At 43.1% G+C, this 26,843-nt stretch overlaps 1 protein-coding gene and 1 pseudogene across 1 annotated transcript in view; both read right to left on the reverse strand.

Moving 5' to 3' along the window:
• LOC126284962 (UDP-glucosyltransferase 2-like) overlaps nucleotides 1–26,843 on the reverse strand; it is a 68,829-nt gene that overhangs the window by 23,637 nt on the left and 18,349 nt on the right. The gene's annotated exons all lie outside the window — the stretch shown is intronic.
• LOC126285484 (5S ribosomal RNA) lies at nucleotides 3,607–3,724 on the reverse strand (annotated as a pseudogene).

A 26,843-nucleotide genomic window follows, 5' to 3' on the forward strand; every position in this document is an offset into this window, starting at 1 on the left:
AGGCCTTCACTTAACGACCGAGAGCTGCGCCATGTGCATAGTATTGTTAATGCTAACAGACAATCGACACTTCGTGAGTTAACCGTAAAAATCAATGTGGAACGTAGAACGAACGTCTTCGTTAGGAGAGTGCGGCGAAATTTGGCGTTAATGGGCCATCGCAGCAGACAACCGAAGCGAGTGTCTTTGCGAACAGCACGGCATTGCCTGCAGCACCTCTCCTGGGCCCGTGACTATTTCGGTTGGATGCTAGACGACTGGGAAACCGCGGCCTGGTGAGATGAGTTCCGTTCTGAGTTGGTAAGAGCTGATGGTAGTGTTTGAGTGTGGCGCAGACCCCAAGAAACCATGGACCGAACCTGTCAACAAGGGACTGTGCAAGCTGCTGGTGGCTCCATAATGGTGTGGGCTGTGTTTACACTGAATGGACTCGATCCTGCCTGTGTTCTTTTACTTGGCCATTTGCGGCCTTTCGTGGTCTTCATGTTCTCAAACAACGGTGGAATTTTTTATGGATAATTATGCCTCATCAGCGTGCAGCAACTGTTGGCGACATGCCTGAAGAACATTCTGCACAATTCGAGCGAATAGTTTGGCCGCACAGATCACCCGACATGAATCCCATCGAACATTTATGGAACATAATCGAGAGGTCCGTTCGTGCACAAAATCTTCCACTGCCAACAATTTCGCAATGCTGGATGGCTATAGAGACAGCATGGCTCAATATTTCTGCAGGGGACTTCCAACGACTTGTTGAGTCCTTGCCACGTCGAGCTATTGAACTACGCCGGGTAAAAGGAGGTCCGGCCTGATATTAGGAGGTATCCCATGACTTTTATCACCTCGCTGTACACTGATGAGCCAGAATATTACGACCACTGCTCACCACGAGGTTTAAGACCGCCTACTGGTGTCGCAGCTGTGTGATGTGGTAAGGAAAGTTATAAGCGGAGCTGAGAGGAATGGCATATCCTTCAGCGGCTACACTGGCCGCAAATGGGGAAATATGCTGACATGAGAGACTGTGACAAAGGGCCGATTTTTACGGCCCAGCGCCTGGGAACGAGTATGTCGGAAACGGCGACGTCGGTCAGCTGTTCACGTGCTACTGTCACGAGCATCTACATAACGTGGTTTGAAGGACGGTGGTACTACCAGTAGGTGACGATGTGTTTGGTGTTCACGCTTCGTCACACAACATGGAATATGGAGGCTTGTCCGCTCTGTAAAGGATCATGGGTAGACATCTGTGACAGATATGGCGACAGAGTAGAGTGCTGTGTCTCAGAGTACATCGCACAGAATGCACAGTTGAACGTGGGCTCCACAGAAAAAGTCAAAATGTTCCCCGCGTGCTGCCATGTTGACCCAGCAGTAACTGTCTGTCTCATAAGACCAGAATCATGCTACAGTGGTTTGGAGGGGCATGATAATGAATACACGTTGACGTCTGGCCAAACCTCTCTGGTCTGAACCCAGTGGGATACATGTGGAATGCTGGCTGATGCTGTCCGCGCCCTCGAATCGCTAACCTCTAATTTACTTGAATTGTGTGATCTGTGTGACGGCATCCACATACTGCCAGAAACCTACCAACCTACACCATAAGTTGCGCACATTTTAAGGAGCTTTTTGCATGTGCAACTGTCGTGACATATATACCTTATGGTCGAGGCCCACAAGAAAGATAGGCCGCGGCGCGTTCGTCATGAAGCTCGCTCGCTTGCTCGCTCGCTCCACTTGTAAGGTGTGGTTTTGCTTATTCCAGAATTGAGAACAACTGTGTAAGGTGAAATGACAAGTTTAATGACGCAATTTTTCTCACAAAATTACACGATTTTACACAGTTTTCAACTTGACAATATAAAAACAGCGCAATGGATAATGCATCTTGCCAACGTCAAAAAATGAAATAATTTTATACACAACAATGTGAAATATTAACTCTCTCAAAGAACATTAATCCTAAACACAATATTATGAAAGTTTAATTGGAATTTTCTTTAGAAAATTGTTCCTACACGTACGTTATGACGTTGGTCAGTACTACGAAAATCGCCCGATTCCAGGTCAAAGTCCGGTACTATTTAGGATGACAATCAAGCCTACAGTGAATGGTTAGTTATATACCAATTTGAGGCCAAGATTACCCAAAGTCGCTCGAGTTTACAGTGGATGCAAGCTGGTGAACCAACAGAGTTTACGCCTCTGTATGCGGTATTTACCTTAAGCTGTGAAGTACTGCTGTCTGCAAGGCCGCTCTCTGCCCCTTCTTCCGCTGAAATTCCTATAAAACCCTTTGCTGAACCTTCCAGCAGAAACTTTCCCTAAGTTTCTCGTTATGCGAGAACACATGTAATCGTCCCTAGTTCAAAATGGTTCAAATGGCTCTGAGTACTATGGGACTCAATTTCTGAAGTCATTAGTCCCCTAGAACTTAGAACTAGTTACATCTAACTAACCTAAGGACGTCACACACATCCATGCCCGCAGTGGTCTCGCGGTTCCAGACTGCAGCGCCTAGAACCGCACGGCCACTCAGCCGGCTCATCCCCAGTCTTTGTAGGTACATGCGCATGGTTGGAGCAGCATGCATATTATAGTGCCCTCTCAGTTCTCAGAACAACAATTAACTAATTTGGCTGGTATGTTTCTCCACTGCTGGAGCTAAAAATTGCTACAGCTAATTTCTAGCTGGAGTGCAGTCGCTGTGAACGCAGTCTCCACACAAATTTCTTCTCTGTGTCGTACGGATCGTCAAGTGCTACGTTCTGCACTTGATGCCACATCAGAGAAGAGTCACCCAAAAAATTTCTCCCTTGTCCTACTCATGGCAGAACTGCCTCCCTCCACTTGGGTTCCTTCTTCACGTGACAGCCTTGTTTTGACCAATAGGAGCATTCCTCTTACTTTGTAGAAGCTCTCTCTCCCAATCGCAATGTCCCTTCTATTAAACTGTGTCGAAACTTCAGTATTTATCTCCTTCCTAGTGCGTTTCCGCCAATCGGACGTTTTGTTCCCGTTCTAGACGGCTAAAGTACATTGACCTTTCTGTGTGTCGCATTCGCTGGACGAAATGCGTCACTGACTGTTGTTCGTATCCCGTTGGAATTCTGAAACGCAGCTTTCTAAAGCTTTTTCTCTGTCCCTTGTGCAGATGAGCCGCTACATGTATTCCTCCGGCCTGAATCACCTGGCCTGGGGTCGCTGACCTTCCTCCTGCCACTCCTTTAAGTGGTTTCCTTCGTAACACGCCTTTTCTACGCCGTTGTATGGCTAGCTTTTCAATACTAAAAGCGACTTGCGTTGCGTGTTCCACCTTCCACTCAGACACATACATCATATAGGAATGGTGTATTAATTACTGTCAATTGGCTGTCATCCCTTTTAGCATTCCATGCGCACTCCGTCTTCAGGCCACAAGTGGCCCATCGGGACCATCCGACCACCGTGTCATCCTCAGATGAGGATGCGGATAGGAGGGGCGTGTGGTCAGCGCACCGCTCTCCCTGTCGTTAAGATGGTTTTCTTTGTCCGGAGCGGCTACTATTCGGTCGAGTAGCTCCTCAATTGGCATCACGAGGCTGAGTGCACCCCGAAAAATGGCAACAGCACATGGCGGCCCAGATGGTCACCCATCCAAGTGCCGGCCACGCCCGACAGCGCTTAACTTCGGTGATCTGATGGGAACTGGTGCATCCACAGTGGCAAGGCCGTTGCCTATTGGCATTCCATACTGATAGTCAAATGCTCTCAGAACCACCGAATTACGTCAGGTATCTTCACCTTCTGGTTATGATGTATAAAGGTCTCATGTAAGGTGCGAATCTGATCATTTATTCTGCCACCTTACACCTTACACACTCAGTAGGCAAAATGCATTTCTGAACCTTTCAATTCGCAACTGGGTGTGTATGTACTAACGAGAATTGCATCTTCTACTGGAATTTTCTATTATGAGGTCTTACTGATTACTAGTCATACAACAAAGTTTAAGATCAGTTCTTGACACAAATGGTATAACAGCTTGCTTGTAGCATTTAGTCTCTTCTGGTTAACAGTCCACATGTCATACAAGATTTGTGGCCTTATGAAACAGATAATCATTTGGGAATGATTCTAAATTTTTATACCCCAGTATAACTGTAATAAAATACTGGTAGGCTTGTGAACTTCCTATGATTGTAGGACTAATAACAATAACGCTCCATAATAGTGGCTTCTAGTAAAAGATGCAAGTCTTGTTTGTACAAACACACCTAGTTACGAGTAAACAGGTGTAGAAACACAGTTTGTCTGCTGAGTTGAGCGGGTTCGGCCTACCTTTGTGACGTATGTGGCATGGCCTTTCTTTTTCGTGGGCCTCACTTATGGGCCAAATACATAGGATTTGATGCATAATGTGCGCGGTTCATGGGATGCTCAGCTAGCTCTGACCACTCAGCTCCAAGTTTACATTAGTGCCACCAGGTGGAAGCACACTGCAGCAGACTTTTATCACCATTTGCTTGACATAATTCCTGCTACACAGTAGCATACTCCTTAGATATGCAAATTCACTTATTGTATGGTAAAATTAGATTGGACATCATTTTATGTTATATATATACTGTTAGAAAAACCTATTTTTTGGGATTTTGAATGAGCTACACTGTATTAAGTTTTGGACTTTATCAAAGAGGCGCTGAGAACCATAAAGTACATCACTGTCGATTGCGAGACTGGAGCATTTATTCATGCTTCTAACAATTGTTGATCTTACGGTTGGTCAGGTTTGTCTTTACTGTACGCCCACATTGTACATATATATGAACATTCATGAAAAACTATCTCACTGGTGTCTCTAAGATTCACTTGAGTGTGTCATGAAAGAAGGTGTACTTTTGGGCATTAATGGGTCCCAGGGCCTCATTTGAATTCTAGTCAAGTGACCATGTTGGTACAGAGTACTACTTGAATTTAATCGTTTCCGCAGATTTCAGTTTGTGTTTGAAGTTGGTTGTTTTTTGTACAGGAATCGGAAATCCTGCGCAATGTCAGTATGAACTCTGCTGAGTACGATTAAGTTCAAATGGCTCTGAGCACTGTGGGACTTAACATCTTAGGTCATCAGTCCCCTAGAACTTAGAACTACTTAAATCTAACTAACCTAAGGACATCACACAACACCCAGCCATCACGAGGCAGAGAAAATCCCTGACCCCGCCGGGAATCGAACCCGGGTACGATTAAGTGCTAACATAAAAGAAAATGACAAGGAAAAGTTAGCTGCAAAGTAACTGGGGCATCCCAGAGCAGATACGGTGTCTGAGGAAGTGGCAAAATGAAATAAGTGTGACTACAAGCGAACATTTAACATAGAAGTGTGTAAATAAGCGTAAGTTGTCATGTGAGTGCAACGTAAGAATCTCTGATTTTCAGCCCAAAAGTTAATTTGTTAACTAATATGAAAGTTGACTCCATGGGGACTATATAAAATGATTGAGAATGTATTCAAAATTTAGTTTACTAACAACATTTATTTTGTCGAAACATAGACAGACATACATTATGCTAAACAGAAATGCAAAATCTGACGGTCTAGCGATCAGGCAGACGGATCACAGTTTACTCTCCACCAGAGCCCTGAAATAACAGTAGATTTCAGTGAATGACACAGCCGTTCACTGTTCGTACCAAGACCAATTTGGCTCGCATATACAATGGAGAGCACCAGGATACCAAACGTCAAGACTGGTAAACCAAAAACGAATAAGTGTGCCCTCGCCAAATGAGTAGTCCGAGACATTTGAAGTCACGCTGTCGGTACAGTGAGAACTTCACCACAAGCTCTCCAGTCTTGCCACTCGCAAGTGATGTCAGTCTCAGGACAGGACCCAAGCACAAACCACACATTCCAGCGCATCGACCAGAAGTCCTCTCCCAGACCAAACTCCAGCATCCGCGTACCTTGCATATCGTCAGAAAAAAAATCCGTTTTCCCACGAAGTGCACGAACGACACCGCCTTCACGCTGTCTTGAGCCAATCATAGGGCTCTGGAGGTGCTAAATGTCGCCTACCACATGGCAGCAAAAGCTCTGTCGAACCAGGACAAGAGTTAAACCGGCATCTCTGGAGAAAAAGAAACCGCCAGTTAATGGTTTTTTTTAAGTTTTTGCAGAGGGGGAAGATGCTTTTCTCCGACGTCATGTCACTTCCCACACCAACAAGCGAACAGATACAATCTTAAAGATCTTTATCTAAATCACCTGTGCCTTGGAGCTTGTTAGTCCTAGCTGTGAGGTGTAATAAGGATTCTATCTCTTAACTTTTCTGTAACGCCAGAGTTTCTTATACAACTGGAAGTGGGTCACAGCCCTATTTGCAGTATCGGCGAACACGAAAACTTGTGAATTTTTATTACGCATGGCTCTGCACACAATGCCTGGTTTACGACTCTGAGATGATTAGGATTGTGGAAAGGGCCAAATAAGGTGTCGGTCAGTTTCACTCCAAAATTGTAATTTCTTGTAATTTAATAACACCCTTAAACCAAAATGGCTCATAGCCAAACCTTTACAACTACGAGTTTCAAAATTCAATTCTTTCATGGCTGAAGGCTTCCAAACAAGAAATCTTAAAACGCAACAAGATTAATTTCAAGTCACTGGAGACATGAAGTTAAAATATATCACAGCTAGGTGTAAGGCCTCAGGGCAAAAGTGGCAATACAAATGGCTGAAGACCACAATTAAATTTCAAAATTTTAAAACATATCACCATAATCTTTTAAGGCAGCAGACCACAATATTTTCGCTTTAGTGGAAATTTTGAGAATCAGGCTTTAAGCGGCTGAAGGCTCACAGTAGATTTTCCAAAAATTCAAAAATACCTTAACCTTTAAGTTTTCAAAGGCCGAACACACACTAAATGAAAAAGCAACGCAACGGCAATAACTAAATTTAAGAATAAGTTTTTAAGCGGCTGAAGGACCACAATTGATTTACTTTAATTGATTTTCATAAAACACCATGAAATTTTTTTTCCTTTAAAGCATTGGCTATAATAGATTACCAACAGACCATTAAACATTCATGAAAAGGACAGTATAGACAACGGCACTCAGACACCTCAACTTAGGTGAGACAGGTGGTGGCCCAATTACACTTGATCCATCAGTAACCCAACCAAGAGACAGTCACGGACCGAACAACCAAACGACTTGCTAGCCACGAATTGGCACATAAAAACTCGAAGACCAAACTGTTACGGACGTGATTATCCACAATGAAATATGTATTAAGCTGTCAAAACTACACATGTTGGACAGCTACAACAGGTGAGGAAAGGACGCTTCCTGAAATTACGTTAGTGGCCAGGGCAGGTAACCAGAACACTAACGGCCACAAGGCAGAAAATTCCGCTGGCACACTTGAATTTGAAATAAGGTAATATAGTTAACTTCACCAAAAAGGAACACTGCCTAAATTTACGTCAGTGGCCAGGGCAGGTAGCCAGAACACTAACGGCCACAAGGCAGAAAATTCCGCTGGTGCACCTGAATTGTAGTGAACCAATAAAGTTAATTCCACCGCATGGCGACGCGATTTCACCACTACAAACACTTGGTGTTGCTCACAGGAAAAGCTCCCCAACAGCGAACCACAGAAACGAACGACACAACATGAACGGACGTGGCTTGGGTACTTAACACACCACTCAACTTTGACGTCCTGGGTCAGTGAGCCACGAAGCTCGTAGCGATCAGGCAGCTCCACACACACTCCAACACTGTGCAGGGACCGCCAGTGGATCCAGCCAACTGCACCACATGAAAATATCCTCCCTGGTCCGCACGAACCATCCGACTGTCCTCAGAATGTCCACAACATCTAAAATAGTCGTCAGTGGAAATAACGCCAACTACATACACAACCTGACAAACAAGTGCATGAAGACCTGAATGATACCCAACATTAACTAAGCATGCAAGAAGACAAATCGGGAGCCGATGCGTGCGCGCGCGCGCATACACACACACACACACACACACACACACACACACACACACACACACAGCCAACTCATGAAAGATCGGTTAGCCAAAACGCGACGACCGACCGACGATCCTCCAATTGCGTGGCCTGGCTCAAATGATGCGTGGTGGAAATGGTCAGGCAAAACAGCAACTCAGTGACACCAGTAATTTAAATTAACGTAGTGAGGTGGAAGTACATTAAAAACAGGGTGTAAGATATATGATGATGGGAACATGAGCCACGCAGGGCTCAGCCTCCACTGTATAGATACGTCCCTTTAGGTTGTCGCCCCCAGCCCAGCCTTCGGCTGGCACCAATGCAGGTATCACTGCTGGAGACTTGTCTCAACGAGGGGCTGTTCTTCTGCCCTGTACAGCTGTGGACCTGTCCATCAAGATTTACTGAGGGATGAGCTCGCCACCAATTGCTTTCAACTCAAAACATGCCGTTTCTATGAGCTAAGACCCATAAGAATACCTCATGCTTTAAGCGCCCTACCAGGCTCCATCAACATCTGCTCAGGCCGTTAACTTTCTAGTCTCGCACAAGTTGCATCAGGTTGTAACAAAATCTTTAACAATTTTCCATATACGAAACATAGGTGAGAGAGTAACTTATCCTCCCTTAATTAGATGTACGAGGGTTGTTTTTTAAGTAAGGGCCTTTTTTATTTATAAGAAAAGATACAAATACTTTTGTAAAAAAACTTTTATTTTCTGATTCTACACACTTTTACCTATTTTTCTACATAGTTGCCTTGTTTCTTTAAGCACTTGTCATACCGTACAACTAAGTTTTTAATTCCCTCTTCAAAGAATTCGGCCGCCTGCTCCGACAGCCAAGAGTTCACGGCTGCTTTCACTTCATCATCGTCATTGATGCGCTGCCCGCCAAGATGGTGTTTCAGGTACCGGAAAAGGTGAAAATCGCTAGAAGCAAGGTCGGGGCTGTATGGTGCATGGTCCAAAACTTCCCAGCCAAAAGAATCAATCAAATCCCGAGTCTTTTGAGAGGTGTGAGGCCTAGCGTTATCTAGCAGGAGCAAAACTCCTTTTGTCAGCATGCCGCGCCTTTTGTTTTGAATTGCTCTGCGGAGCTTCTTTAGAGCTGCACAGTAGGCATCTGAGTTGATTGTCGTTCCTCGTGGCATAAAGTCCACTAGCAAAACACCGCGCCGGTCCCAGAACACAGTTGTCGTAGTCTTGCACTTTGACAGCGTCTGTTTGGCTATGACCATGACGGGTGAGGTTGTGTGTCACCATTCCATCGATTGTCGCTCGCTTTCGAGAGTGATATGGGATACCCATGTTTCATCTCCAGTGACAATTTGATTCAACATGTCATCCCCTTCTTCCTCATAACGATTCAAAAAGTCCAATGAAGTGGCAAATGTCTTCCCTTTGTGGTCCTCTGTGAGGAGTCTGGGTACCCATCGAGAACACAGTTTCTTAAAGTTTAGGTTCTCAGACACACAATTTTGTACAAAACCGATCTTGAAACTTGTGGAAATTCCAAAGAAGGAGTGGAAATTGTGAATCTTCTGTCCTCACGAATCTTTGTTTCGACTGCAGCCACCAAATCATCAGTGATCACAGAAGGCCGGCCTGAGCGTTCTTCGTCATGGACGTTTTGACCGCCATTTTTAAACTCTCTAACCCATTGACGCACTTTACCTTCACTCATTGCATTCAAGCCATGAACTTCTGTTAACTGACGTGAATTTCTGCAGCTGATAGGCTTCTCGCGGTCAAAAAAACGTATCACTGACCGTATCTCACAAGCGGCGGGCGATTCAGTAATCGTAAACATTATAAAGTAGCACAGCGATGCGTACACGTCAGCTACAGAGCTGCAACTTGCATCAGTGTGAACGGGAAGGATGCCGGCAAGTGGCGCGGTGGCTTCTTGCGGCGTCCGCGCGAACTACGGGACTATACGCGCGAACGACCCTCGTATTAGGAATCTTGTGCATTTGTCCAAAAGAGTTAAAAAAGCATGAAAACTCCCACTTGCACAAAACACTGAATGGAGAGTAGTGAAAGCATAAACATTATTTCGCTCTTGCCATAAACTATAGTTAATTATGTACAAAACAGCAAAACTGCACAAAAGCAATTGTTTCTTTTTTCAGACAAGTTATTCATATTATTATTATTATTATTATTATTATTATTATTATTATTATTATTATCATTATTATACCTATTATTATTATTATTGACAGTGGCTGAAGTTGTATGAAAATATTGATAACCATAACCATTATACAGCAGATGCTATTAATTTCACACTGTCATATTTATCTGAGTTCAAAAGTTTGTGAACATCCAGAATGTTTACTTATGAGCCATCACTGGTTAAGAGGCTGTCTCTGATTCGCTTAGCGAGTACAAGGGCACCCACACTGTGAAGCCAAGTGCAGGATTGGGCCAGGTGACTGACAGCATACGGGAGTTATGTAGGAATTTTACGAAGGAGGATCACGTAGTGAAAGTGGGTGGAGCAGGGATCAGTATTGACAGGGATGGGGAATATGATGTAGGTGGTGAGACTGTAAAGATAGCTACTCAAACTGGTGGCACTAATGTGCACTTTTAGCAACTGTTTGAGCACCTTGGTCGGCCTCATCTTAATGTGGCTGTTAGGCGCATTAACATGGGGCTGGGGCAGGCGTTGATGGCAGAGGGTGTGGCTCACATTTCAGTGGTGCCGGTTGGGTCCACCAGTTGATCGGGTTTCACTAGGTATGGCCTGCACCTCAATAGGTATGGGAAGGGGAGGCTGGCGAAGCTTATAGGTGACAGTGTAGTGGGTGGTGGTGCGATCATTGATGGAAAAAATTCCTGTAGTAGTTAGTGTTAGAGCTACACATTTTTAAGATTGAAGTCAGCTGATAGGAATACCTGCTTAAAGGAAGTCCCTCTAACTAAGGGCTCACATTCAGACAATGTTTCCAAGTAGAGGAGGAATTAGCATATTTCTTCAAAATATAAGAGGTATTACAAATAAAGTTAGTGAACTGCTTATGATGTTGACTCTGAAATTATTGATATGTTGGGGCACAATTTAAATAATTTGGCAATTCGGAGGCTCCCTTTACCAGGATACAGATTAGCTGGCTGTTTTTCAAGGAGTTCCTTGTGGTGTGGGGGAGTGGCTATGTATGTAAAAAACAGTATTCCATTTGAGTCCATAGACATATGATGGCACTGCACTGAACAGATATTTGAATGTCGCGCAGGGGCAGTTGAATTTAGTGAAACTAAACTTCTAATTGTTGTCGTTTATACGTCCCCTAACTCTGACTTCAGAGCATTTCTACTCAAGCTAGAGAAGGTTCTTGAAACACTTTGTAGGAAGTACCAGAAATCAGTCATATGTGGTGACTTCAGTAGAAATTTTGTATATGATGGTGCAAGAAAAAGGATGTTGGTAGATCTCCTAAATACATATGATCTGATGCAGACTGTTTCTTCCAACTAGAGTGCAGGGAACAGTAGCACAGCCATAGACAATATTTTTATTCATTCTCCATTACTAGATGGGAGTTCTGTTAGTAAAAGGGTGAATGGCCTTTCAGACCATGATGCACAAATTTTAGCCCTAAACGGCTGTTGTTCTCATACAAATGTCACATATAATTACAAACTATGTAGGAAACTTCATCCAACAGCAACAGAGAGTTTTTAAACCTTGTCACGGAACAAGAGTGGCAGGATGCTCATAGTGCTGATAACATAGATGATAAATTTAATGCTTCCCTTAACACATTTCTGACGCTCTTTAAGAGTTGCTGTCCATTAGAATGTTCTAAATGGGGTACTAGCAGTAATAGGCAGTCCAGGTGGCTGAATAGTGCGATGAGGATATCATGCAGAACAAAGTGGGAATTATATCAAAATGATAGAAGTAGTCACAATCAAGCTAGAGTAGCCCATCACAAACAGTATTGTAAGGTGCTTAAAATGTTATTAGGAAGGCAAAGAGTATGTGGTATGCAAATAGAACAGCTAATTCAAAGTATAAAATTAAAACCATATGGTCAGTTGTGAAGGAAGTGTCTGGTCAGCAGCACAAGGTCCAAGATATAAAGTTCAATTTGTAGTAAAAATATTTCTGTTACTGATAAATCAGATATGTGTACAGTTTCTAACAATAATTTTCTTAGGATTGCTGGCGAATTAAATAAAAATTTAGTTTCCACAGGGAATCATATAACTCTCTGGGCAAATGCCATTTCGAGATTGATGTCTGAAATAGCCCTCTGTGATAGTGACAAGGGGGAGATTGATTTAATAATTAAATCACTGAATAAGGACTCTCATGTTTATGATGGAGTGCCTAGCAGAATATTAAAGTACTGTGCTGGACATGTTAGCCATGTATTTAGTCATAATTGTAATTTTTCCTTTAGGAATGGCCTGTTTCCTGAACGATTTAAGTACTCAGTAGTAAAGCCGCTCTATACAAAGGGAGAAAGGGATAATGTAGATAATTCTGGACCTATTTCTGTGCCATCAGTGTTTGCTAAAGTTATTGAAAATGCTGTGTCTGTAGGGATAATTGATCATTTTATATCAAACGGTTTGCTATCACATGAACAGTTCGGCTTTAAAACTCGTTTAACAACTGAAGATGCTATATTCTCTTTTCTCTATGAGGTACTGTATGGGTTAAACAAAAGGTTTCGAATGGTGGGCATATTTATTGATTTAACGAAGGCATTGCATTGTGTTGATCACAAAATATTGTCCCAGAAGTTGGACCATTATGGAATACGGTGAATAGCTCACAATGGGTTCACCTGTCACTTTAGCAACAGACAGCAACACATCATTATACATGATGTTGAGAATGGCTGTGATGTGGAGTCTGAGTGGGGTATGGTCAAGTGGGGGATGCCCCAGGGATCAGTGATGGGGCTACTCATGTTCCTTATTTATATAAATAATATTCCCTCTAATATTATGGGTAACTCTAAAATATTTCTGTTTGGTGATGACACTAGCTAGGTAATAAAGGATGTTGTGTACAACATCGGCAGGATTTCAAATAGTGCAGTTCATGAACTGAGCTCATGGTTCGTAGAAAATAAACTAACTCTAAATCACAGTAAGATTAAGTTTTTACAGTTTCTAACACATAATTCAACAAAAACTGACGTTTTAATTTCACAGAATGGGCATGTGATTAATGACATTGAACAGTCCAAATATCTAGGTTTTCAGATAGATAATAAAGTCGTCGTGGAAAGCCCACATTCAGGATCTTGTTCAAGAATTAATGCTGCCATTTTTGCTATTCGAATGGTATCTGAAGTGAGTGATCGTTCGACACGAAAATTAGTCTATTTTGCTTATCTTCATTCGCTGTGTCGTATAGTATTATATTTTGGGGTAACTCTTCCCTTTCTAAAAAGATATTTTTGGCTCAGAAACGGGCGGTTCGGGCAATAAGTATATATATATATATTCCTTAATGTCATTTCATGTTAACAATATTAGCTTATTCCCAAGAATAAGCAGCTTTGACTCAGTTAATACTCGGCGGAAATCAAACCTGCCTTTGGATCGGACTACCTTAAGTCTTGTGCAGAAAGGTGTGCAGTACACTTATGTATCCATTTTCAATAATCCACCACTCGAATTCAAAAATCTTAGCAGTAATCCACACGCTTCCAAATCGAAATTGAAGAGTTTCCTCATGGGTCACTCCTCTTATTCGGTCAAGGATTTGCTTGAAAAATCAAGCTGATTCTTGTTTTATTGTTGATTGCGTTTACTTTTTTCGGGCTCATAAACATTTTATTTTTATCTATTATTACTTTTATGTTGTAATTACATGTATCGACACGTTCCATGACCTTGGAGATTTGCTCCTGAACTTGGTCCTAAGGAACTTGACGTGTAAATTAACAAATAAACTCGCCATCAACTTTCGTGTCACCTCTGCGACGCATTAATCCATTACACGTTCGTTTTCTTTATACACTATAAACAGCCTGCTCTGGGAGCAGGAGGCTGGCCTTATCTCAGCAGCCAATGCGCTAAGAGCCGATTACAAGCTTCCGCTCCCAGTATCCTTCGCTGAGGGTCCCAGTAAAACTGTGCGTTCAGTAACTTCCGATCGGTACAGGGACAATCAAAATAGCAACGCACCTGCACGACACATCAGAGTGATGCAGCACTTTTGTCGATGTGTGTTCTAGGGAGAGTAAGATTTTGTTTATAAATAGCAGCCACACATTGGCAATACAGATTGTATTGTAAAGTACTTCAGTTTTCTTAACACCGTGCATCGGTACTGGCATTGCTTTATTTCGCGGGACGTCCCGTATTTCCGGCATGATTTTAAACGTCCCGCCAGGAAAAGCTGCGTCCCGTATTTCAACCTTGTTTGCTATTTATTTCAAATCTTTCGCTGTACAGCTGACAAGTACCTATTATCTACACGCGTACCACACGAAGATACGACTAAGTTGGCGCGAAAAAAACGAACACGTATATCTTTCCGTGTGAGCTCTTATTTCCCTTATTTTGTTATGATAATCGTTTCTCTCTATGTAGGTCGGGACCAACAAAATATTTTCGCATTCAGAGGAGAAAGTTGATGGTTGAAATTTCGTGATAATAGTCTGACGCAATGGAAAAACGTCTTTGTTTTAATGGTGCCCATCACAAATCCGGTATCATGTCAGTTACACTCACTCCCATACTTCGCGATAATGCAAAACGTGCTGCTCTTTGTTGAACTTTCTTGATGTACTTCGTTAATCCTAACTGGTAAGGATCCCAGACGGCGCAGCAGTATTCCGAAAGAGGACGGACAAGCGTAGTGTAGGCAGTCTCTTTAGTTTTAGTAGATCTCTGACATTTTCTAAGTTTTCTGCCAATAAAACGCAGTCTTATGTTTTCTTTCTCCACAACATTTTTTAATGTGTTCTTTCCAATTTAAACTGCTCGTAATTGTAATTCCTAGGTATTTAGTTGAATTTACGCCCTTTAGATTTGACTGATTTATCGTGTAACCGAAGTTCAATGGATTCCTTTTAGCCTTCATGTGGATGACCTCATACTTTTTATTATTTAGGGTCAGTTACCAAATTTCGCATCATTCAGATATCTTTTCTAAATCTTATGGAATTTATTTTGATTTTCTCGTGCGTTTACAGGACGATAAATGACAGCATCATCTGCAAACGAACTAAGACGTCTACTCAGATTGTCTCCTAAATCGTTTATGCAGATAAGGAAGAACAGAGGCCCATTTACACTACTTTCGGGATCTAGAAATCACTTCTGTTTTAGTCGATGACTTTCCATCAATTATTATGAATTATGACCTCTCTCAGAAGAAATCACGGGTCCAGTCACATAACTGATATTCCATAAGCACACAGTTTGATTACAAGCCGCTTGTGTGGTACAGTATCACAAACCTTTTGGAAATCTACAAATACGGAGTCAGTTTGAACTCCCTTGTCAACAGCTCTCAACACTTAGAGTGTGGAAAGAGCTAGTTGTGTTCCTCAAGAATTCTCGAGGTAACTCGTAATGTTCGGACACAATATATGTTCCAAAATCCTGCTGCATATCGACGTTAATGATATGGGCCTATAATTACTCCCATTACCTTTCTCGAATATTGGTGTGACCTGTGTAACTTTCCAGTCCTTGGGTATGATGTTTCGTCGGGAGAGCGATCGTATATGATGGTTGAGTATGGAGCTATTGCATCAGCGTGCTCTGAAAGGAACCTAATTGGAATACAGTCTGGAACAGAATACTTGCTTTTATTAAGTGATTTAAGTTGCTTTACTACTCCGAGGATATCAGCTTCTAAGTTACTCATGTTGGCAGCTCTTCTAGATTCGAATTATGGAATATTTCCTTCGTCTTATTTGTGAAAAAATTCGAAAGGTTGTGTATAGTAACTCTGCTTTGGCAGCACCGTCGTCGATAGTATTTCCATTGCTATCTCGCAGAGAAGGTAGAACTCGTGTCTTGCAACTAGCCTACTTCACATACGGACAGAATCTCTTTAGATTTTCTTCTAGGTTTCGTGACAAAGTTTCGTTGTGGAAACTACTATACGCCTCTCGCTTTGATGTCCGCGCTAAATTTCCATCGTTCATTGTTTTTCGAGAACTGCCGAGCGTTGAACGTGTTACGCTTGTGAATTACACTCCTGGAAATTGAAATAAGAACACCGTGAATTCATTGTCCCAGGAAGGGGAAACTTTATTGACACATTCATGGGGTCAGATACATCACATGATCACACTGACAGAACCACAGGCACATAGACACAGGCAACAGAGCATGCACAATGTCGGCACTAGTACAGTGTATATCCACCTTTCGCAGCAATGCAGGCTGCTATTCTCCCATGGGGACGATCGTAGAGATGCTGGATGTAGTCCTGTGGAACGGCTTGCCATGCCATTTCCACCTGGCGCCTCAGTTGGACCAGCGTTCGTGCTGGACGTGCAGACCGCGTGAGACGACGCTTCATCCAGTCCCAAACATGCTCAATGGGGGACAGATCCGGAGATCTTGCTGGCCAGGGTAGTTGACTTACACCTTCTAGAGCACGTTGGGTGGCACGGGATACATGCGGACGTCCATTGTCCTGTTGGAACAGCAAGTTCCCTTGCCGGTCTAGGAATGGTAGAACGATGGGTTCGATGACGGTTTGGATGTACCGTGCACTATTCAGTGTCCCCTCGACAATCACCAGAGGTGTACGGCCAGTGTAGGAGATCGCTCCCCGCACCATGATGCCGGGTGTTGGCCCTGTGTGCCTCGGTCGTATGCAGTCCTGATTGTGGCGCTCACCTGCACGGCCCCAAACACGCATACGACCATCATTGGCACCAAGGCAGAAGCGACTCTCATCGCTGAAGACGACACGTCTCCATTCGTCCCTCCATTCACGCCTGTCGCGACACCACTGGAGGCGGGCTGCACGATGTTGGGGCGTGAGCGGAAGACGGCGTAACGGTGTGCGGGACCGTAGCCCAGCTTCATGGAGACGGTTGCGAATGGTCCTCGCCGATACCCCAGGAGCAACAGTGTCCCTAATTTGCTGGGAAGTGGCGGTGCGGTCCCCTACGGCACTGCGTAGGATCCTACGGTCTTGGCGTGCATCCGTGCGTCGCTGCGGTCCGGTCCCAGGTCGACGGGCACGTGCACCTTCCGCCGACCACTGGCGACAACATCGATGTACTGTGGAGACCTCACGCCCCACGTGTTGAGTAATTCGGCGGTACGTCCACCCGGCCTCCCGCATGCCCACTATACGCCCTCGCTCAAAGTCCGTTAACTGCACATACGGTTCACGTCCACGCTGTCGCGGCATGCTACCAGTGTTAAAGACTGCGATGGAGTTCCGTATGTCACGGCAAACTGGCTGACACTGACGGCGGCGGTGCACAAATGCTGCGCAGCTAGCGCCATTCGACGGCCAACACTGCGGTTCCTGGTGTGTCCGCTGTGCCGTGCGTGTGATTATTGCTTGTACAGCCCTCTCGCAGTGTCCGGAGCAAGTATGGTGGGTCTGACACACCGGTGTCAATGTGTTCCTTTTTCCATTTCCAGGAGTGTATTTCTAAAGCTGTAGACAAAATGAGTGATTTAAGTGACAGTGGCTTAGATAATTCGTCTAGAAGTGGTGGAATACCTACTACGAAAGCCAAAAGGCTTACTAACAAGGAAAGTACTTGGGCTCGAACAAACAGATCTGTAGGAACGTTGGTTACAGGACCATTATGTACCTCTGAATGTGCTGGTGGGTGTCGCTTTTCTGCAAAACTCTGCAGTCATGCTCTAGATATCACTGTAGATGTAATTGTAGACGCCATACGTAATGCAGCAATCTTAACTATAAATGTAAATGCGGAATGCCAATAAAATGCTCCAAGCTATACGAATGACTGCAAAACGCCCAGTGAAGAAATGCAAGTTGATCGCATGGCGTATTTGCACATTCTATAATATCAGTGTTGAACGCCACGTCGATAAAACTTTTGAAGTTGTTCACTGGTTCACCAATATTGTAGCCAGCCTTCTGCCACGCGAACCGAAGCAATGGTCTGTATACTCCCGCAGATAACTGATTGTAAATGACAGGATGCATATTCATGATAAAGAACCTGTCGTGCAATTTCGGCTGCATATTACTGGAACGTAGTTTAATGAAGTCTGTTATTCTCTTGGCATATATTTTATATTGCCTGAAGAAATACACATCCAGAAGTGCATATTTTGTAGTTTTAGGAAGAATGATTTTTAAATCTACAGGTTTTCCGCCAGATGCTTCCAGTAGTACTCGTTCATCCTTATGTCTGAGCAGGAGTCACAAAGTACTAATGACTTTCTGGACAAATGTGCATTCAAAACTGACAGAAAAAACGTCTTCAGATGTTGTTTCGTCATCTTCCCACTCACACTTGCATCGACGACGACATTTGCAGGGCAACGCGTTTCTATTTCCGTTGACACGCGGGGTCCAAACTTTCCACTGGATTCTTGAAAGCAAATATAGAGTTTGTCTGCCAATCGTCCGGCCATTGATATAGCAACATCGATCGTGTAACTATGCGTTGCACAGTTAACTGATTGCAACATCGCGACAGTGTTTCTCTCTCCTTTCAAATGGTTCAGATGGCTCTGTGCACTATGGGACTTAACATCTATGGTCATCAGTCCCCTAGAACTTAGAACTACTTAAACGTAACTAACCTAAGGACATCACACAACACCCAGCCATCACGAGGCAGAAAAAATCCATGACCCCGCCGGGAATCGAACCCGGGAACCCGGGCGTGGGCAGCGAGAACGCTACCGCACGACCACGAGATGCGGGCTCCCCTTTGATGGATTGTGTTCTGTCACAAGAAAGTTCGTAGTTGAACTGACTCTGATCACAGTTCCATACATAACTAATATCGATGTTCTCTCTCGTGATATGCTCATTGACGTCAGCAACAAACGTTTGAGCTCTTTCAATCAGCTCTTCTTCGTCATCCTTATCTTTTGGTGCTTGGAGCATAGTGATACGGCGTTATGTTATCCTAAACTCCTTTTTCAAATTAGTAATAAATCCTAGTGAAGCTGTAAAGTTTGTACACCCGAGATTTCTGGCCACGTCCAATGCCCAAGGTTGTAAATGCCAATAACGAACGGCGGAACCGCATTCTCGCGCTTCATCGAATTTCGCCATTACACGCTCCTTGATGGTCTTGAACAGCAGTGTACGATTTCCTTTGAAAACTGTATTTCCTTCTCTTTCCTTTGCCACGTAATCCAGTATGTTTTTAATATTGCTTTTAGACTTCAGTTTAGGGTATCTTTTCAGAGGCTTGTCGTATGTGTCGAAACCTCTTACGTAATAATCATCGTACATGTTCTCCAGTGTGTTGTCATCAAACGCCGTGATGATACTTGCAACTTTAACCTTCTTCTTGGGAGACAATTGGTATTCACTGTCACTGCTTCCATCGTCTCTTCCCGCACTTACCGTAGCACTACCGTTTGCAATGAGTTGTTCGTCATTATCATCCCAATCATCATCTTTATGTATTAGTGTTACAACAGTATCTGTTTCTAACTTATGCTCATATTTCTGCACTATAACAGATACCAGAAAACATGCGAATGATTCGTCTTCTCCACCAATACCATTTTCACGAAGAAGGGTTCTTCATAACTTCATCTCAACCATTCGCAATACATTAGCAGGATTGATTACCAATCGTCGAGCCATTTGACGCTTTAATACACAAATAAAGTCACAAAACGCAAATTCAGAGGTACACTGCACCGTCCCTACTGGTCCCGACTGGCGTACCGGCACGTCAGTGTGCAATGCGGCATGGCATACGCAGAGGCCTCTAACGGACGTCTGCAGAGGTTTGCAGATGTAGGAGTATCACTACATCTACATCATTCCTCTGCAATTCACATTTAAGTGCTTGGCAGAGGGTTCATCGAACCACAATCATACTATCTCCCTACCATTCCATTCCCGAACAGCGCGCGGGAAAAACGAACACCTAAACCTTTCTGTTCGAGCTCTGATTTCTCTTACTTTATTTTGATGATCATTCCTACCTATATAGGCTGGGCTCAACAAAATATTTTCGCATTCAGAAGAGGAAGTTGGTGACTGAAATTTCGTAAATAGATCTCGCCGCGACGAAAAACGTCTTTGCTTTAATGACGTGCATCCCAACTCGCGTATCATATCTGCCACACTCTCTTCCCTATTACGTGATAATGCAAAACGAGCTGCCCTTTTTTACACCCTTTCGATGTCCTCCGTCAATCCCACCTGGTAAGGATCCCACACCACCCAGCAATATTCTAACAGAGGACGAACGAGTGTAGTGTAAGCTGTCTCTTTAGTGGACCTGTTGCATATTCTAAGTGTCCTGTCAATGAGATGCAACCGACGTCAATGATATAGGTCTGTAGTTCGATGGATTACTCCTACTACTCTTCTTAAACACTGGTGCGACCTGCGCAATTTCCCAATCTGTAGGTACAGATCTATCGGTGAGCGAGCGGTTGCATATGTTTGCTAAGTAGGGAGCGTAATCTGGAAGGAACCTAATCGGTATACAATCTGGACCTGAAGACTTGCCCGTATCAAGCGATTTCAGTTGCTTCGCAACCCCTAAGGTGTCTACTACTAAGAAACTCATGCTAGCAGCTGTTCGTGTTTCGAATTCTGGAATATTCCATTGGTCTTCCCTGGTGAAGGAATTTCGGAAAACTGAGTTCAATAACTCCGCTTTAGCAAGTGCAATAAGAGACCTTTACATTATTTCTCTCACGATTTTGGTGTATTTGTGTTTGTTCGAGCCCAAGTACTTTCCTGGTAAGTTTAATCCGAACAAGGAAAATAGAAAAGAAACCTCACACAAGGCGTACTGTCGCCAGTGCAATAAAGATTCCTCGTGTGCTCATGAAAGCGTTGCTGATGTGCAATAATAGGCATCTACTAAGACTCATAAGACTGTTCGTTAGTAACAGAACATCAAGCACCTTATCCTAATATTTCTAGAAGCCTAAACCATCCGCCTCGGAGAGGGACAAGATTACTGCTGGAAAACACGCGTCCGTTTATCACACTGTAAAGCATTCTCTTAGCTACAAGGGTGTAGATTGTTCACACAAATTATTACCATACATCTGGAGTCATTCAAAAATCGGCCAAAGTTTTAGCAGTGAAAGAACAAAAGTTGAAGCTGTTGCATGCGAAGTATTGGCCAAAGAATTTATTCAAAATAATTTATGGACCATTAAAAAAAATCTTTTCTACAGCGGCAGATACAAGTAATAAAAGAATTGAAAAATGTTTCCCGTTTGTTTACGCGTCTTTGATTATGGCTCTGGGATTGTATATGGTCAACTGGTATTTGTAAAATGTAACGATGAACGTGTATATCAAGTTTCGAAGTTTTTAACAAACACATGGGAGAAGAATGAATTGTCTTTAAATAGCGCTTCGGCATTCGCCTCTTGCACGCTAATGTAAACGTCGGCAGAAACCATTCCATTTATACGCTTCTTTAAGCTGAATATGATATAATTGTCAGAGTTGGTTTCCCCGTCCACATTCTCTACAATGCTGCAAAATACAGTACTGATAAACTGGAAGTGTATGTAGAAAGTTTGATACTGCAAATATACAGTCACTAGAGTAGCTCTGGGAAACGAAGAGCGGACTTTCAACTCCAATTGGAATCGAATGAGGTGTAATGGGAAGAAAAATAAAACATGTGGCCACGAGATTTTTCTCTCTTGGTCCTGCTGTCGAAGGAGTATTAAAAATGCCCTGCACTAAAAGCTCATTTTCTGGAACTCCGCAGTGAATGTCCTTGTCTCCTAGAAAAGATAATCATATGTGAAGAAGAAGACAAAAAAAAACTTCGGCGTTTTCGTATTTCTGCATAGAGTAATGTTTTCAGCAGAAACAACAATGAAGAAGATTGAATCAAATTCTCTGTCAGTTGTTGAGATGCATGCTGAACGGCACATGATTCGCGAAAAGATGGAGCAAAAAAATATAAGACAACATTTTCGGAAGTAAGACACTGTGGGATTCGGCATGGGTTTCGTAAAAGACGATTGTGTGAAACCCAGCTTGCGCTATTCGTCCATGAGACTCAGAGGGCCATGGACACGGGTTCCCAGGTAGATGCCGGGTTTCTTGAGTTCCGCAAGGCGTTCGATATAGTTCCCCACAGTCGTTTAATGAACAAAGTAAGAGCATGTGGACTGTCAGATTAATTGTGTGATGGATTGAAGAGTTCCTAGATAACAGAACCCAGCATGTCATCTCAATACCCAGCATGTCATCTCAATGGAGAGAAGTCTTCCGAAGTAAGTGTGATTTCAGCTGTGCCGCAGGGGAGTGTCGTAGGACCGTTGCTGTTCACAATAAATATAAATGACCTTGTGGATAACATCGGAAGTTCACTGAGGCTTTTTTCAAATGATGCTGTATTATATCTAGAGTTTGTAACAATGGAAAAGTGTACTGAAATGCAGGGGGGTCTGCAACGAGTTGACGCATGGTGCAAGGAATGACAATTGAATCACAATGTAGAAAAGTCTGATGTGCTACGAATAAACAGAAAGAAAGCTCCTTGATCATTACCTACAGTATAGCAGGTCGGTAACTGGAAGCAGTTAATTTCAAAAATTATCTGGGAGTAAGCATTAGGAGTGATTTAAAATGTAATGATCATATAAAGTTGATCGTCGGTAAAGCAGATGCCAGGCTGAGATTCATTGGAAGAATTTTAAGGAAATGCAATCCGAAAACAAAGGAAGTAGGTTACAGTACGCTTGTTCGCCCACTGCTTGAATACTGCTCAGCAGTGTGGGATCCGCTCCAGATAGGGTTGACAGAAGAGATAGAGAAGATCCAACAGACAGCAGCGCGCTTCGTTACAGGATCATTTAGTAGTCGTGAAAGCGTTACGAAGATGATAGATAAACTCCAGTGGAAGACTCTGCAAGAAAGATGCTCAGTAGCTCGGTGCAGGCTTTTGTTAAAGTTTCGAGAACACGCCTTCACCGAGGAGTCAAGCAATATATTGCTCCCTCCTACGTATATCTCGCGAAGAGGATAAAATCAGATATATTAGAGCCTACACAGAGGCATACCGACAATCTTTCTTTCCACGAACAATACGAGACTATAATAGAAGGGACAACCGATAGAAGTACTCAAAGTACCCTCCGCCACGCACCGTCAGGTGGCTTGCGGAGTATGGATGTAGATGTAGATGTAGAAGAGAAATAATGGGTGAATTAAGCACTAATGTTGAATGATTTGTTCTGAGCGATTGTCTACAGTTCTACATCAATTTTGTAAGATATTTGTTACGACGATATAATTTCTCAGAAAACAGTATCCTTTCCAAGATGCTGTTTTTGAACTTCAAATCACCAGTAAAGTACGACCATTTTCAAAAAACTGCGGAACTTATCAAGATCTATCTCCTGATCATGGACGCCTTATACGAACAGTTTCAAATAATTAAAAGAAGCCTGCACATGGAATACTCTTGACGACAAAAATAAGTATGCGACTGAGCAATGGAAGAAAGTCGTGGAACGCTTTTCGAAGAAGCAAATCCTTAATATTTTTAACGCCTTATCGTTCACCTTTAGTATCGCATAAGTTCCGTCTGCTTCGTAGAAAGGGGTTTTTCGCAGATGGCATTAAAATGGACTGATATACGAAATACATGTACCCAGAATTTGATGAAAAGTTAATTAAAGACAATTTTAAACTATGATTATAACTGCATTTTTTTAAACATGCAAAATCAAATAACAGCATGATAAACTTACACATTCTCCGTTAAAATACAACCAACAACAACAAATCACAAAAAATAATAATTTTGGGGATGATGCTGTGGTATATCAAGAGGTTGTAACAATGGAAAATTGTACTGAAATGCAGGAGGATCTGCAGCGAACTGACGCATGGTGCAGCGAATGTCAATTGAATCTCAATGTAGACAAGTGTAATGTGCTATGAATATATAGAAAGATAGATCCCTTATCATTTAGCTACAAAATAGCAGATCAGCAACTATGATTATAACTGATTTTTTTTTAAGATGCAAAATCAAACAATAGCATGATAAACTTACACATTCTCCGTTAAAATACAACCAACAACAATAAATTAAAAAAATAAAAAACAATGGAAAATTCAGGATGGAATGTAACAATATAACGGAAAGGATAGTCCCTACTCACAATATGACGGTGACGCTGAGTCGCAGAAAGGCACAACAAAAGACAAGTCACACAATTAGCTTTCGGCCAACAGGGCCTTTGTCAAAATTGGACAACATACACACACGCACATACACTCCAATTGCCAGAGACTGGGGTCACGTGTGTGCGAGTTGCGTTTGCGTGTGTGTATATTGTCTAATTTTGATAAAGGCCTCGTATGCTGAAAGCTAATTGTGTGACAGTCTTTTTGTTGTGTCTTTCTGGGACTCAGCATCTCCGCTATATGGTGGGTAGCAACTACGCTTTTCACAAAAAAAATAATTTTGTTTTTCATTAGCCTCGAGTAAAAAAAAAAATGAAATCCCGTTTTTTTGTCCAGGTACACATTTGTCCCTGAGCCGTAGTTGTGTCCGGCTCTTCCAAAAGCGCGCCAGGCGGAGTGCTTTCGCTTCGCGTCTAGTGTTTGCGGCGGCGCTTTCGGTTTGGCGCGCTGTTTGGATCGCTACCGCCCTCTGGCGGGAGGTGGAGCAAGTGTACGGTCGCGTGACGATCGAGGAGTAGGTACTGGGTGGTGACCGAGAGAGGTGGTGGCGCGAGCGTGGCCCTGTTGTTGGGGGTCGTCAACTGATCGCCACGTGCTTTGCCCGACCTCTTGGCTGTTAGGGGCTAAGTCTGCCTTACCCGCATGTACGTGGCTTATGAAGGTTAGAAGCCGTGGTGCAGGAGATCAGCGACTGGGACAGTATGTCTTCTTATCGACCGTTGAAACCACTGGCAGCGGTTGGCTCTGACGAGCATGAGGAAGTGCAACGTGTTCCCGGCGCTGTGGTGGGGTGTGGGGAGTTGAGTACTGCTTTTGTGTAACAGAGTTTTTCAAGTTCTAGTGGAGTGTATGACTTTCTTAATCAGTGGTTTTGTTGGGGTCTTACCACCATAGTCTTCGTTTGCCTGTCCGCGGGAATGTGGTAATTGCTTCTTGGTCGGGCCGTGTCATTCACACCTTGATTGGGTGATTTAGGGTCGGTGTCGTGTATCTCTGTGGTTCAGAGTCTGTGCAGGCACCGCCCTTGCTACATCTTCTGGTTTTGGGTAACTCGAGGAGGTGGTGGCTTGTAATGCAAGTTTTGGGGCTGATCTGCTGTGGCCCTGTAGACCACCAATAACTATTCCGACTATTGTGATCTGGGCCCCTTTAGACGTGTCACTCCCTCACCGAGGTAAGGATTATTTATTTATTTTTTTTTTTTTGCTAACTGCCTTTAATGTGAAGGTTTGTGTGCTGACTTATTCACATTTATCTAGTAACAACTGACAGGCGTCATATAACCTATTTAATTGGCAAAAGAGACAACTATTTTAAATTTGGTACAAACTAGCTACTTAAAGGTTTTTTTAAAGGAATTGTTCAACATTCCACGTGGGAAAAATATATCTAAATACAAAGAAGCTGTAACTTAGCAAACGAAAGGGTTGGTATGTTGATAGAGACAATGAAAACAATAAAAAACACACACACAAATTTCAAGCTTTCGCAACCCAAGGTTGTTTCATCAGGAAAGAGGGAAGGAGAGGGAAAGTCGAAAGGATGTGGCTTTTAAGGGAGAAGGTAAGGAGTCTTTTCGCTCCCGGGATTGGAATGACTCCTTACCCTCTCCCTTAAAACCCACATCCTTTCGTCTTTCCATCTCCTTCCCTCTTTCCCGATGAAGCAACCTTGGGTTGTGATAGCTTGAAATTTGTGTGTGTGTAGCCGGCCGCGGTGGTCTCGCGGTTCTAGGCGTGCAGTCCGGAACCGTGCGACTGCTACGGTCGCAGGTTCGAATCCTGCCTCGGGCATGGATGTGTGTGATGTCCTTAGGTTAGTTAGGTTTAAGTAGTTCTACGTTCTAGGGGACTAATGACCCCAGCAGTCGAGTCCCATAGTGCTCAGAGCCATTTGAACCATTTTGTGTGTGTGTGTGTGTGTGTGTGTGTTTGTGTGTTTTTTATTGTTTTCATTGTCTGTATCAACATACCAACGCTTTCGTTTGGTAAGTTAAAGTTTAAAATCTTATTATTGGGAATTTGTTAACGCAATACCTTGCAAAATCTTTACATAGAGAAAATTTGCCAGTTATTTAAGAGTTTTTAAAAAAATTGTTGTCTTATATAAGTCAAGTTTAAAATCTTATTATTGGGAAGTTGTTAACGTCATATCTTGCAATCTCCTTTTCATAAAGGAAATTTGTCAGCTATTGGAATTTTTTTTTTAATGCCAGACTTAAAAATTTATTATTGAGAAAGTCTTTAAAATAAAAAGGTATCTTTACAAAAATGGTTCAAATGGCTCTGAGCACTATGGGACTTAATTTAGAACTACTTTAATCTAACTAACCTAAGGACAACACACACATCCATGCCCGAGGTAGGATTCGAACCTGCGACGTAGCGGTCGCGCGGTTCCAGACTGTGGCGCCTAGAACCGCTCGGCCACTCCGGCCAGCAGGTACCTTTAGCAGTGTGTGTTATTTGACCAGCACCTCCTGGCCCCTACTTCCACGATAGCGTTT

The sequence above is a fragment of the Schistocerca gregaria genome, chromosome 8, assembly GCF_023897955.1.
Source record: "Schistocerca gregaria isolate iqSchGreg1 chromosome 8, iqSchGreg1.2, whole genome shotgun sequence".
In the NCBI taxonomy this organism is placed as follows: Eukaryota; Metazoa; Arthropoda; class Insecta; order Orthoptera; family Acrididae; genus Schistocerca; species Schistocerca gregaria.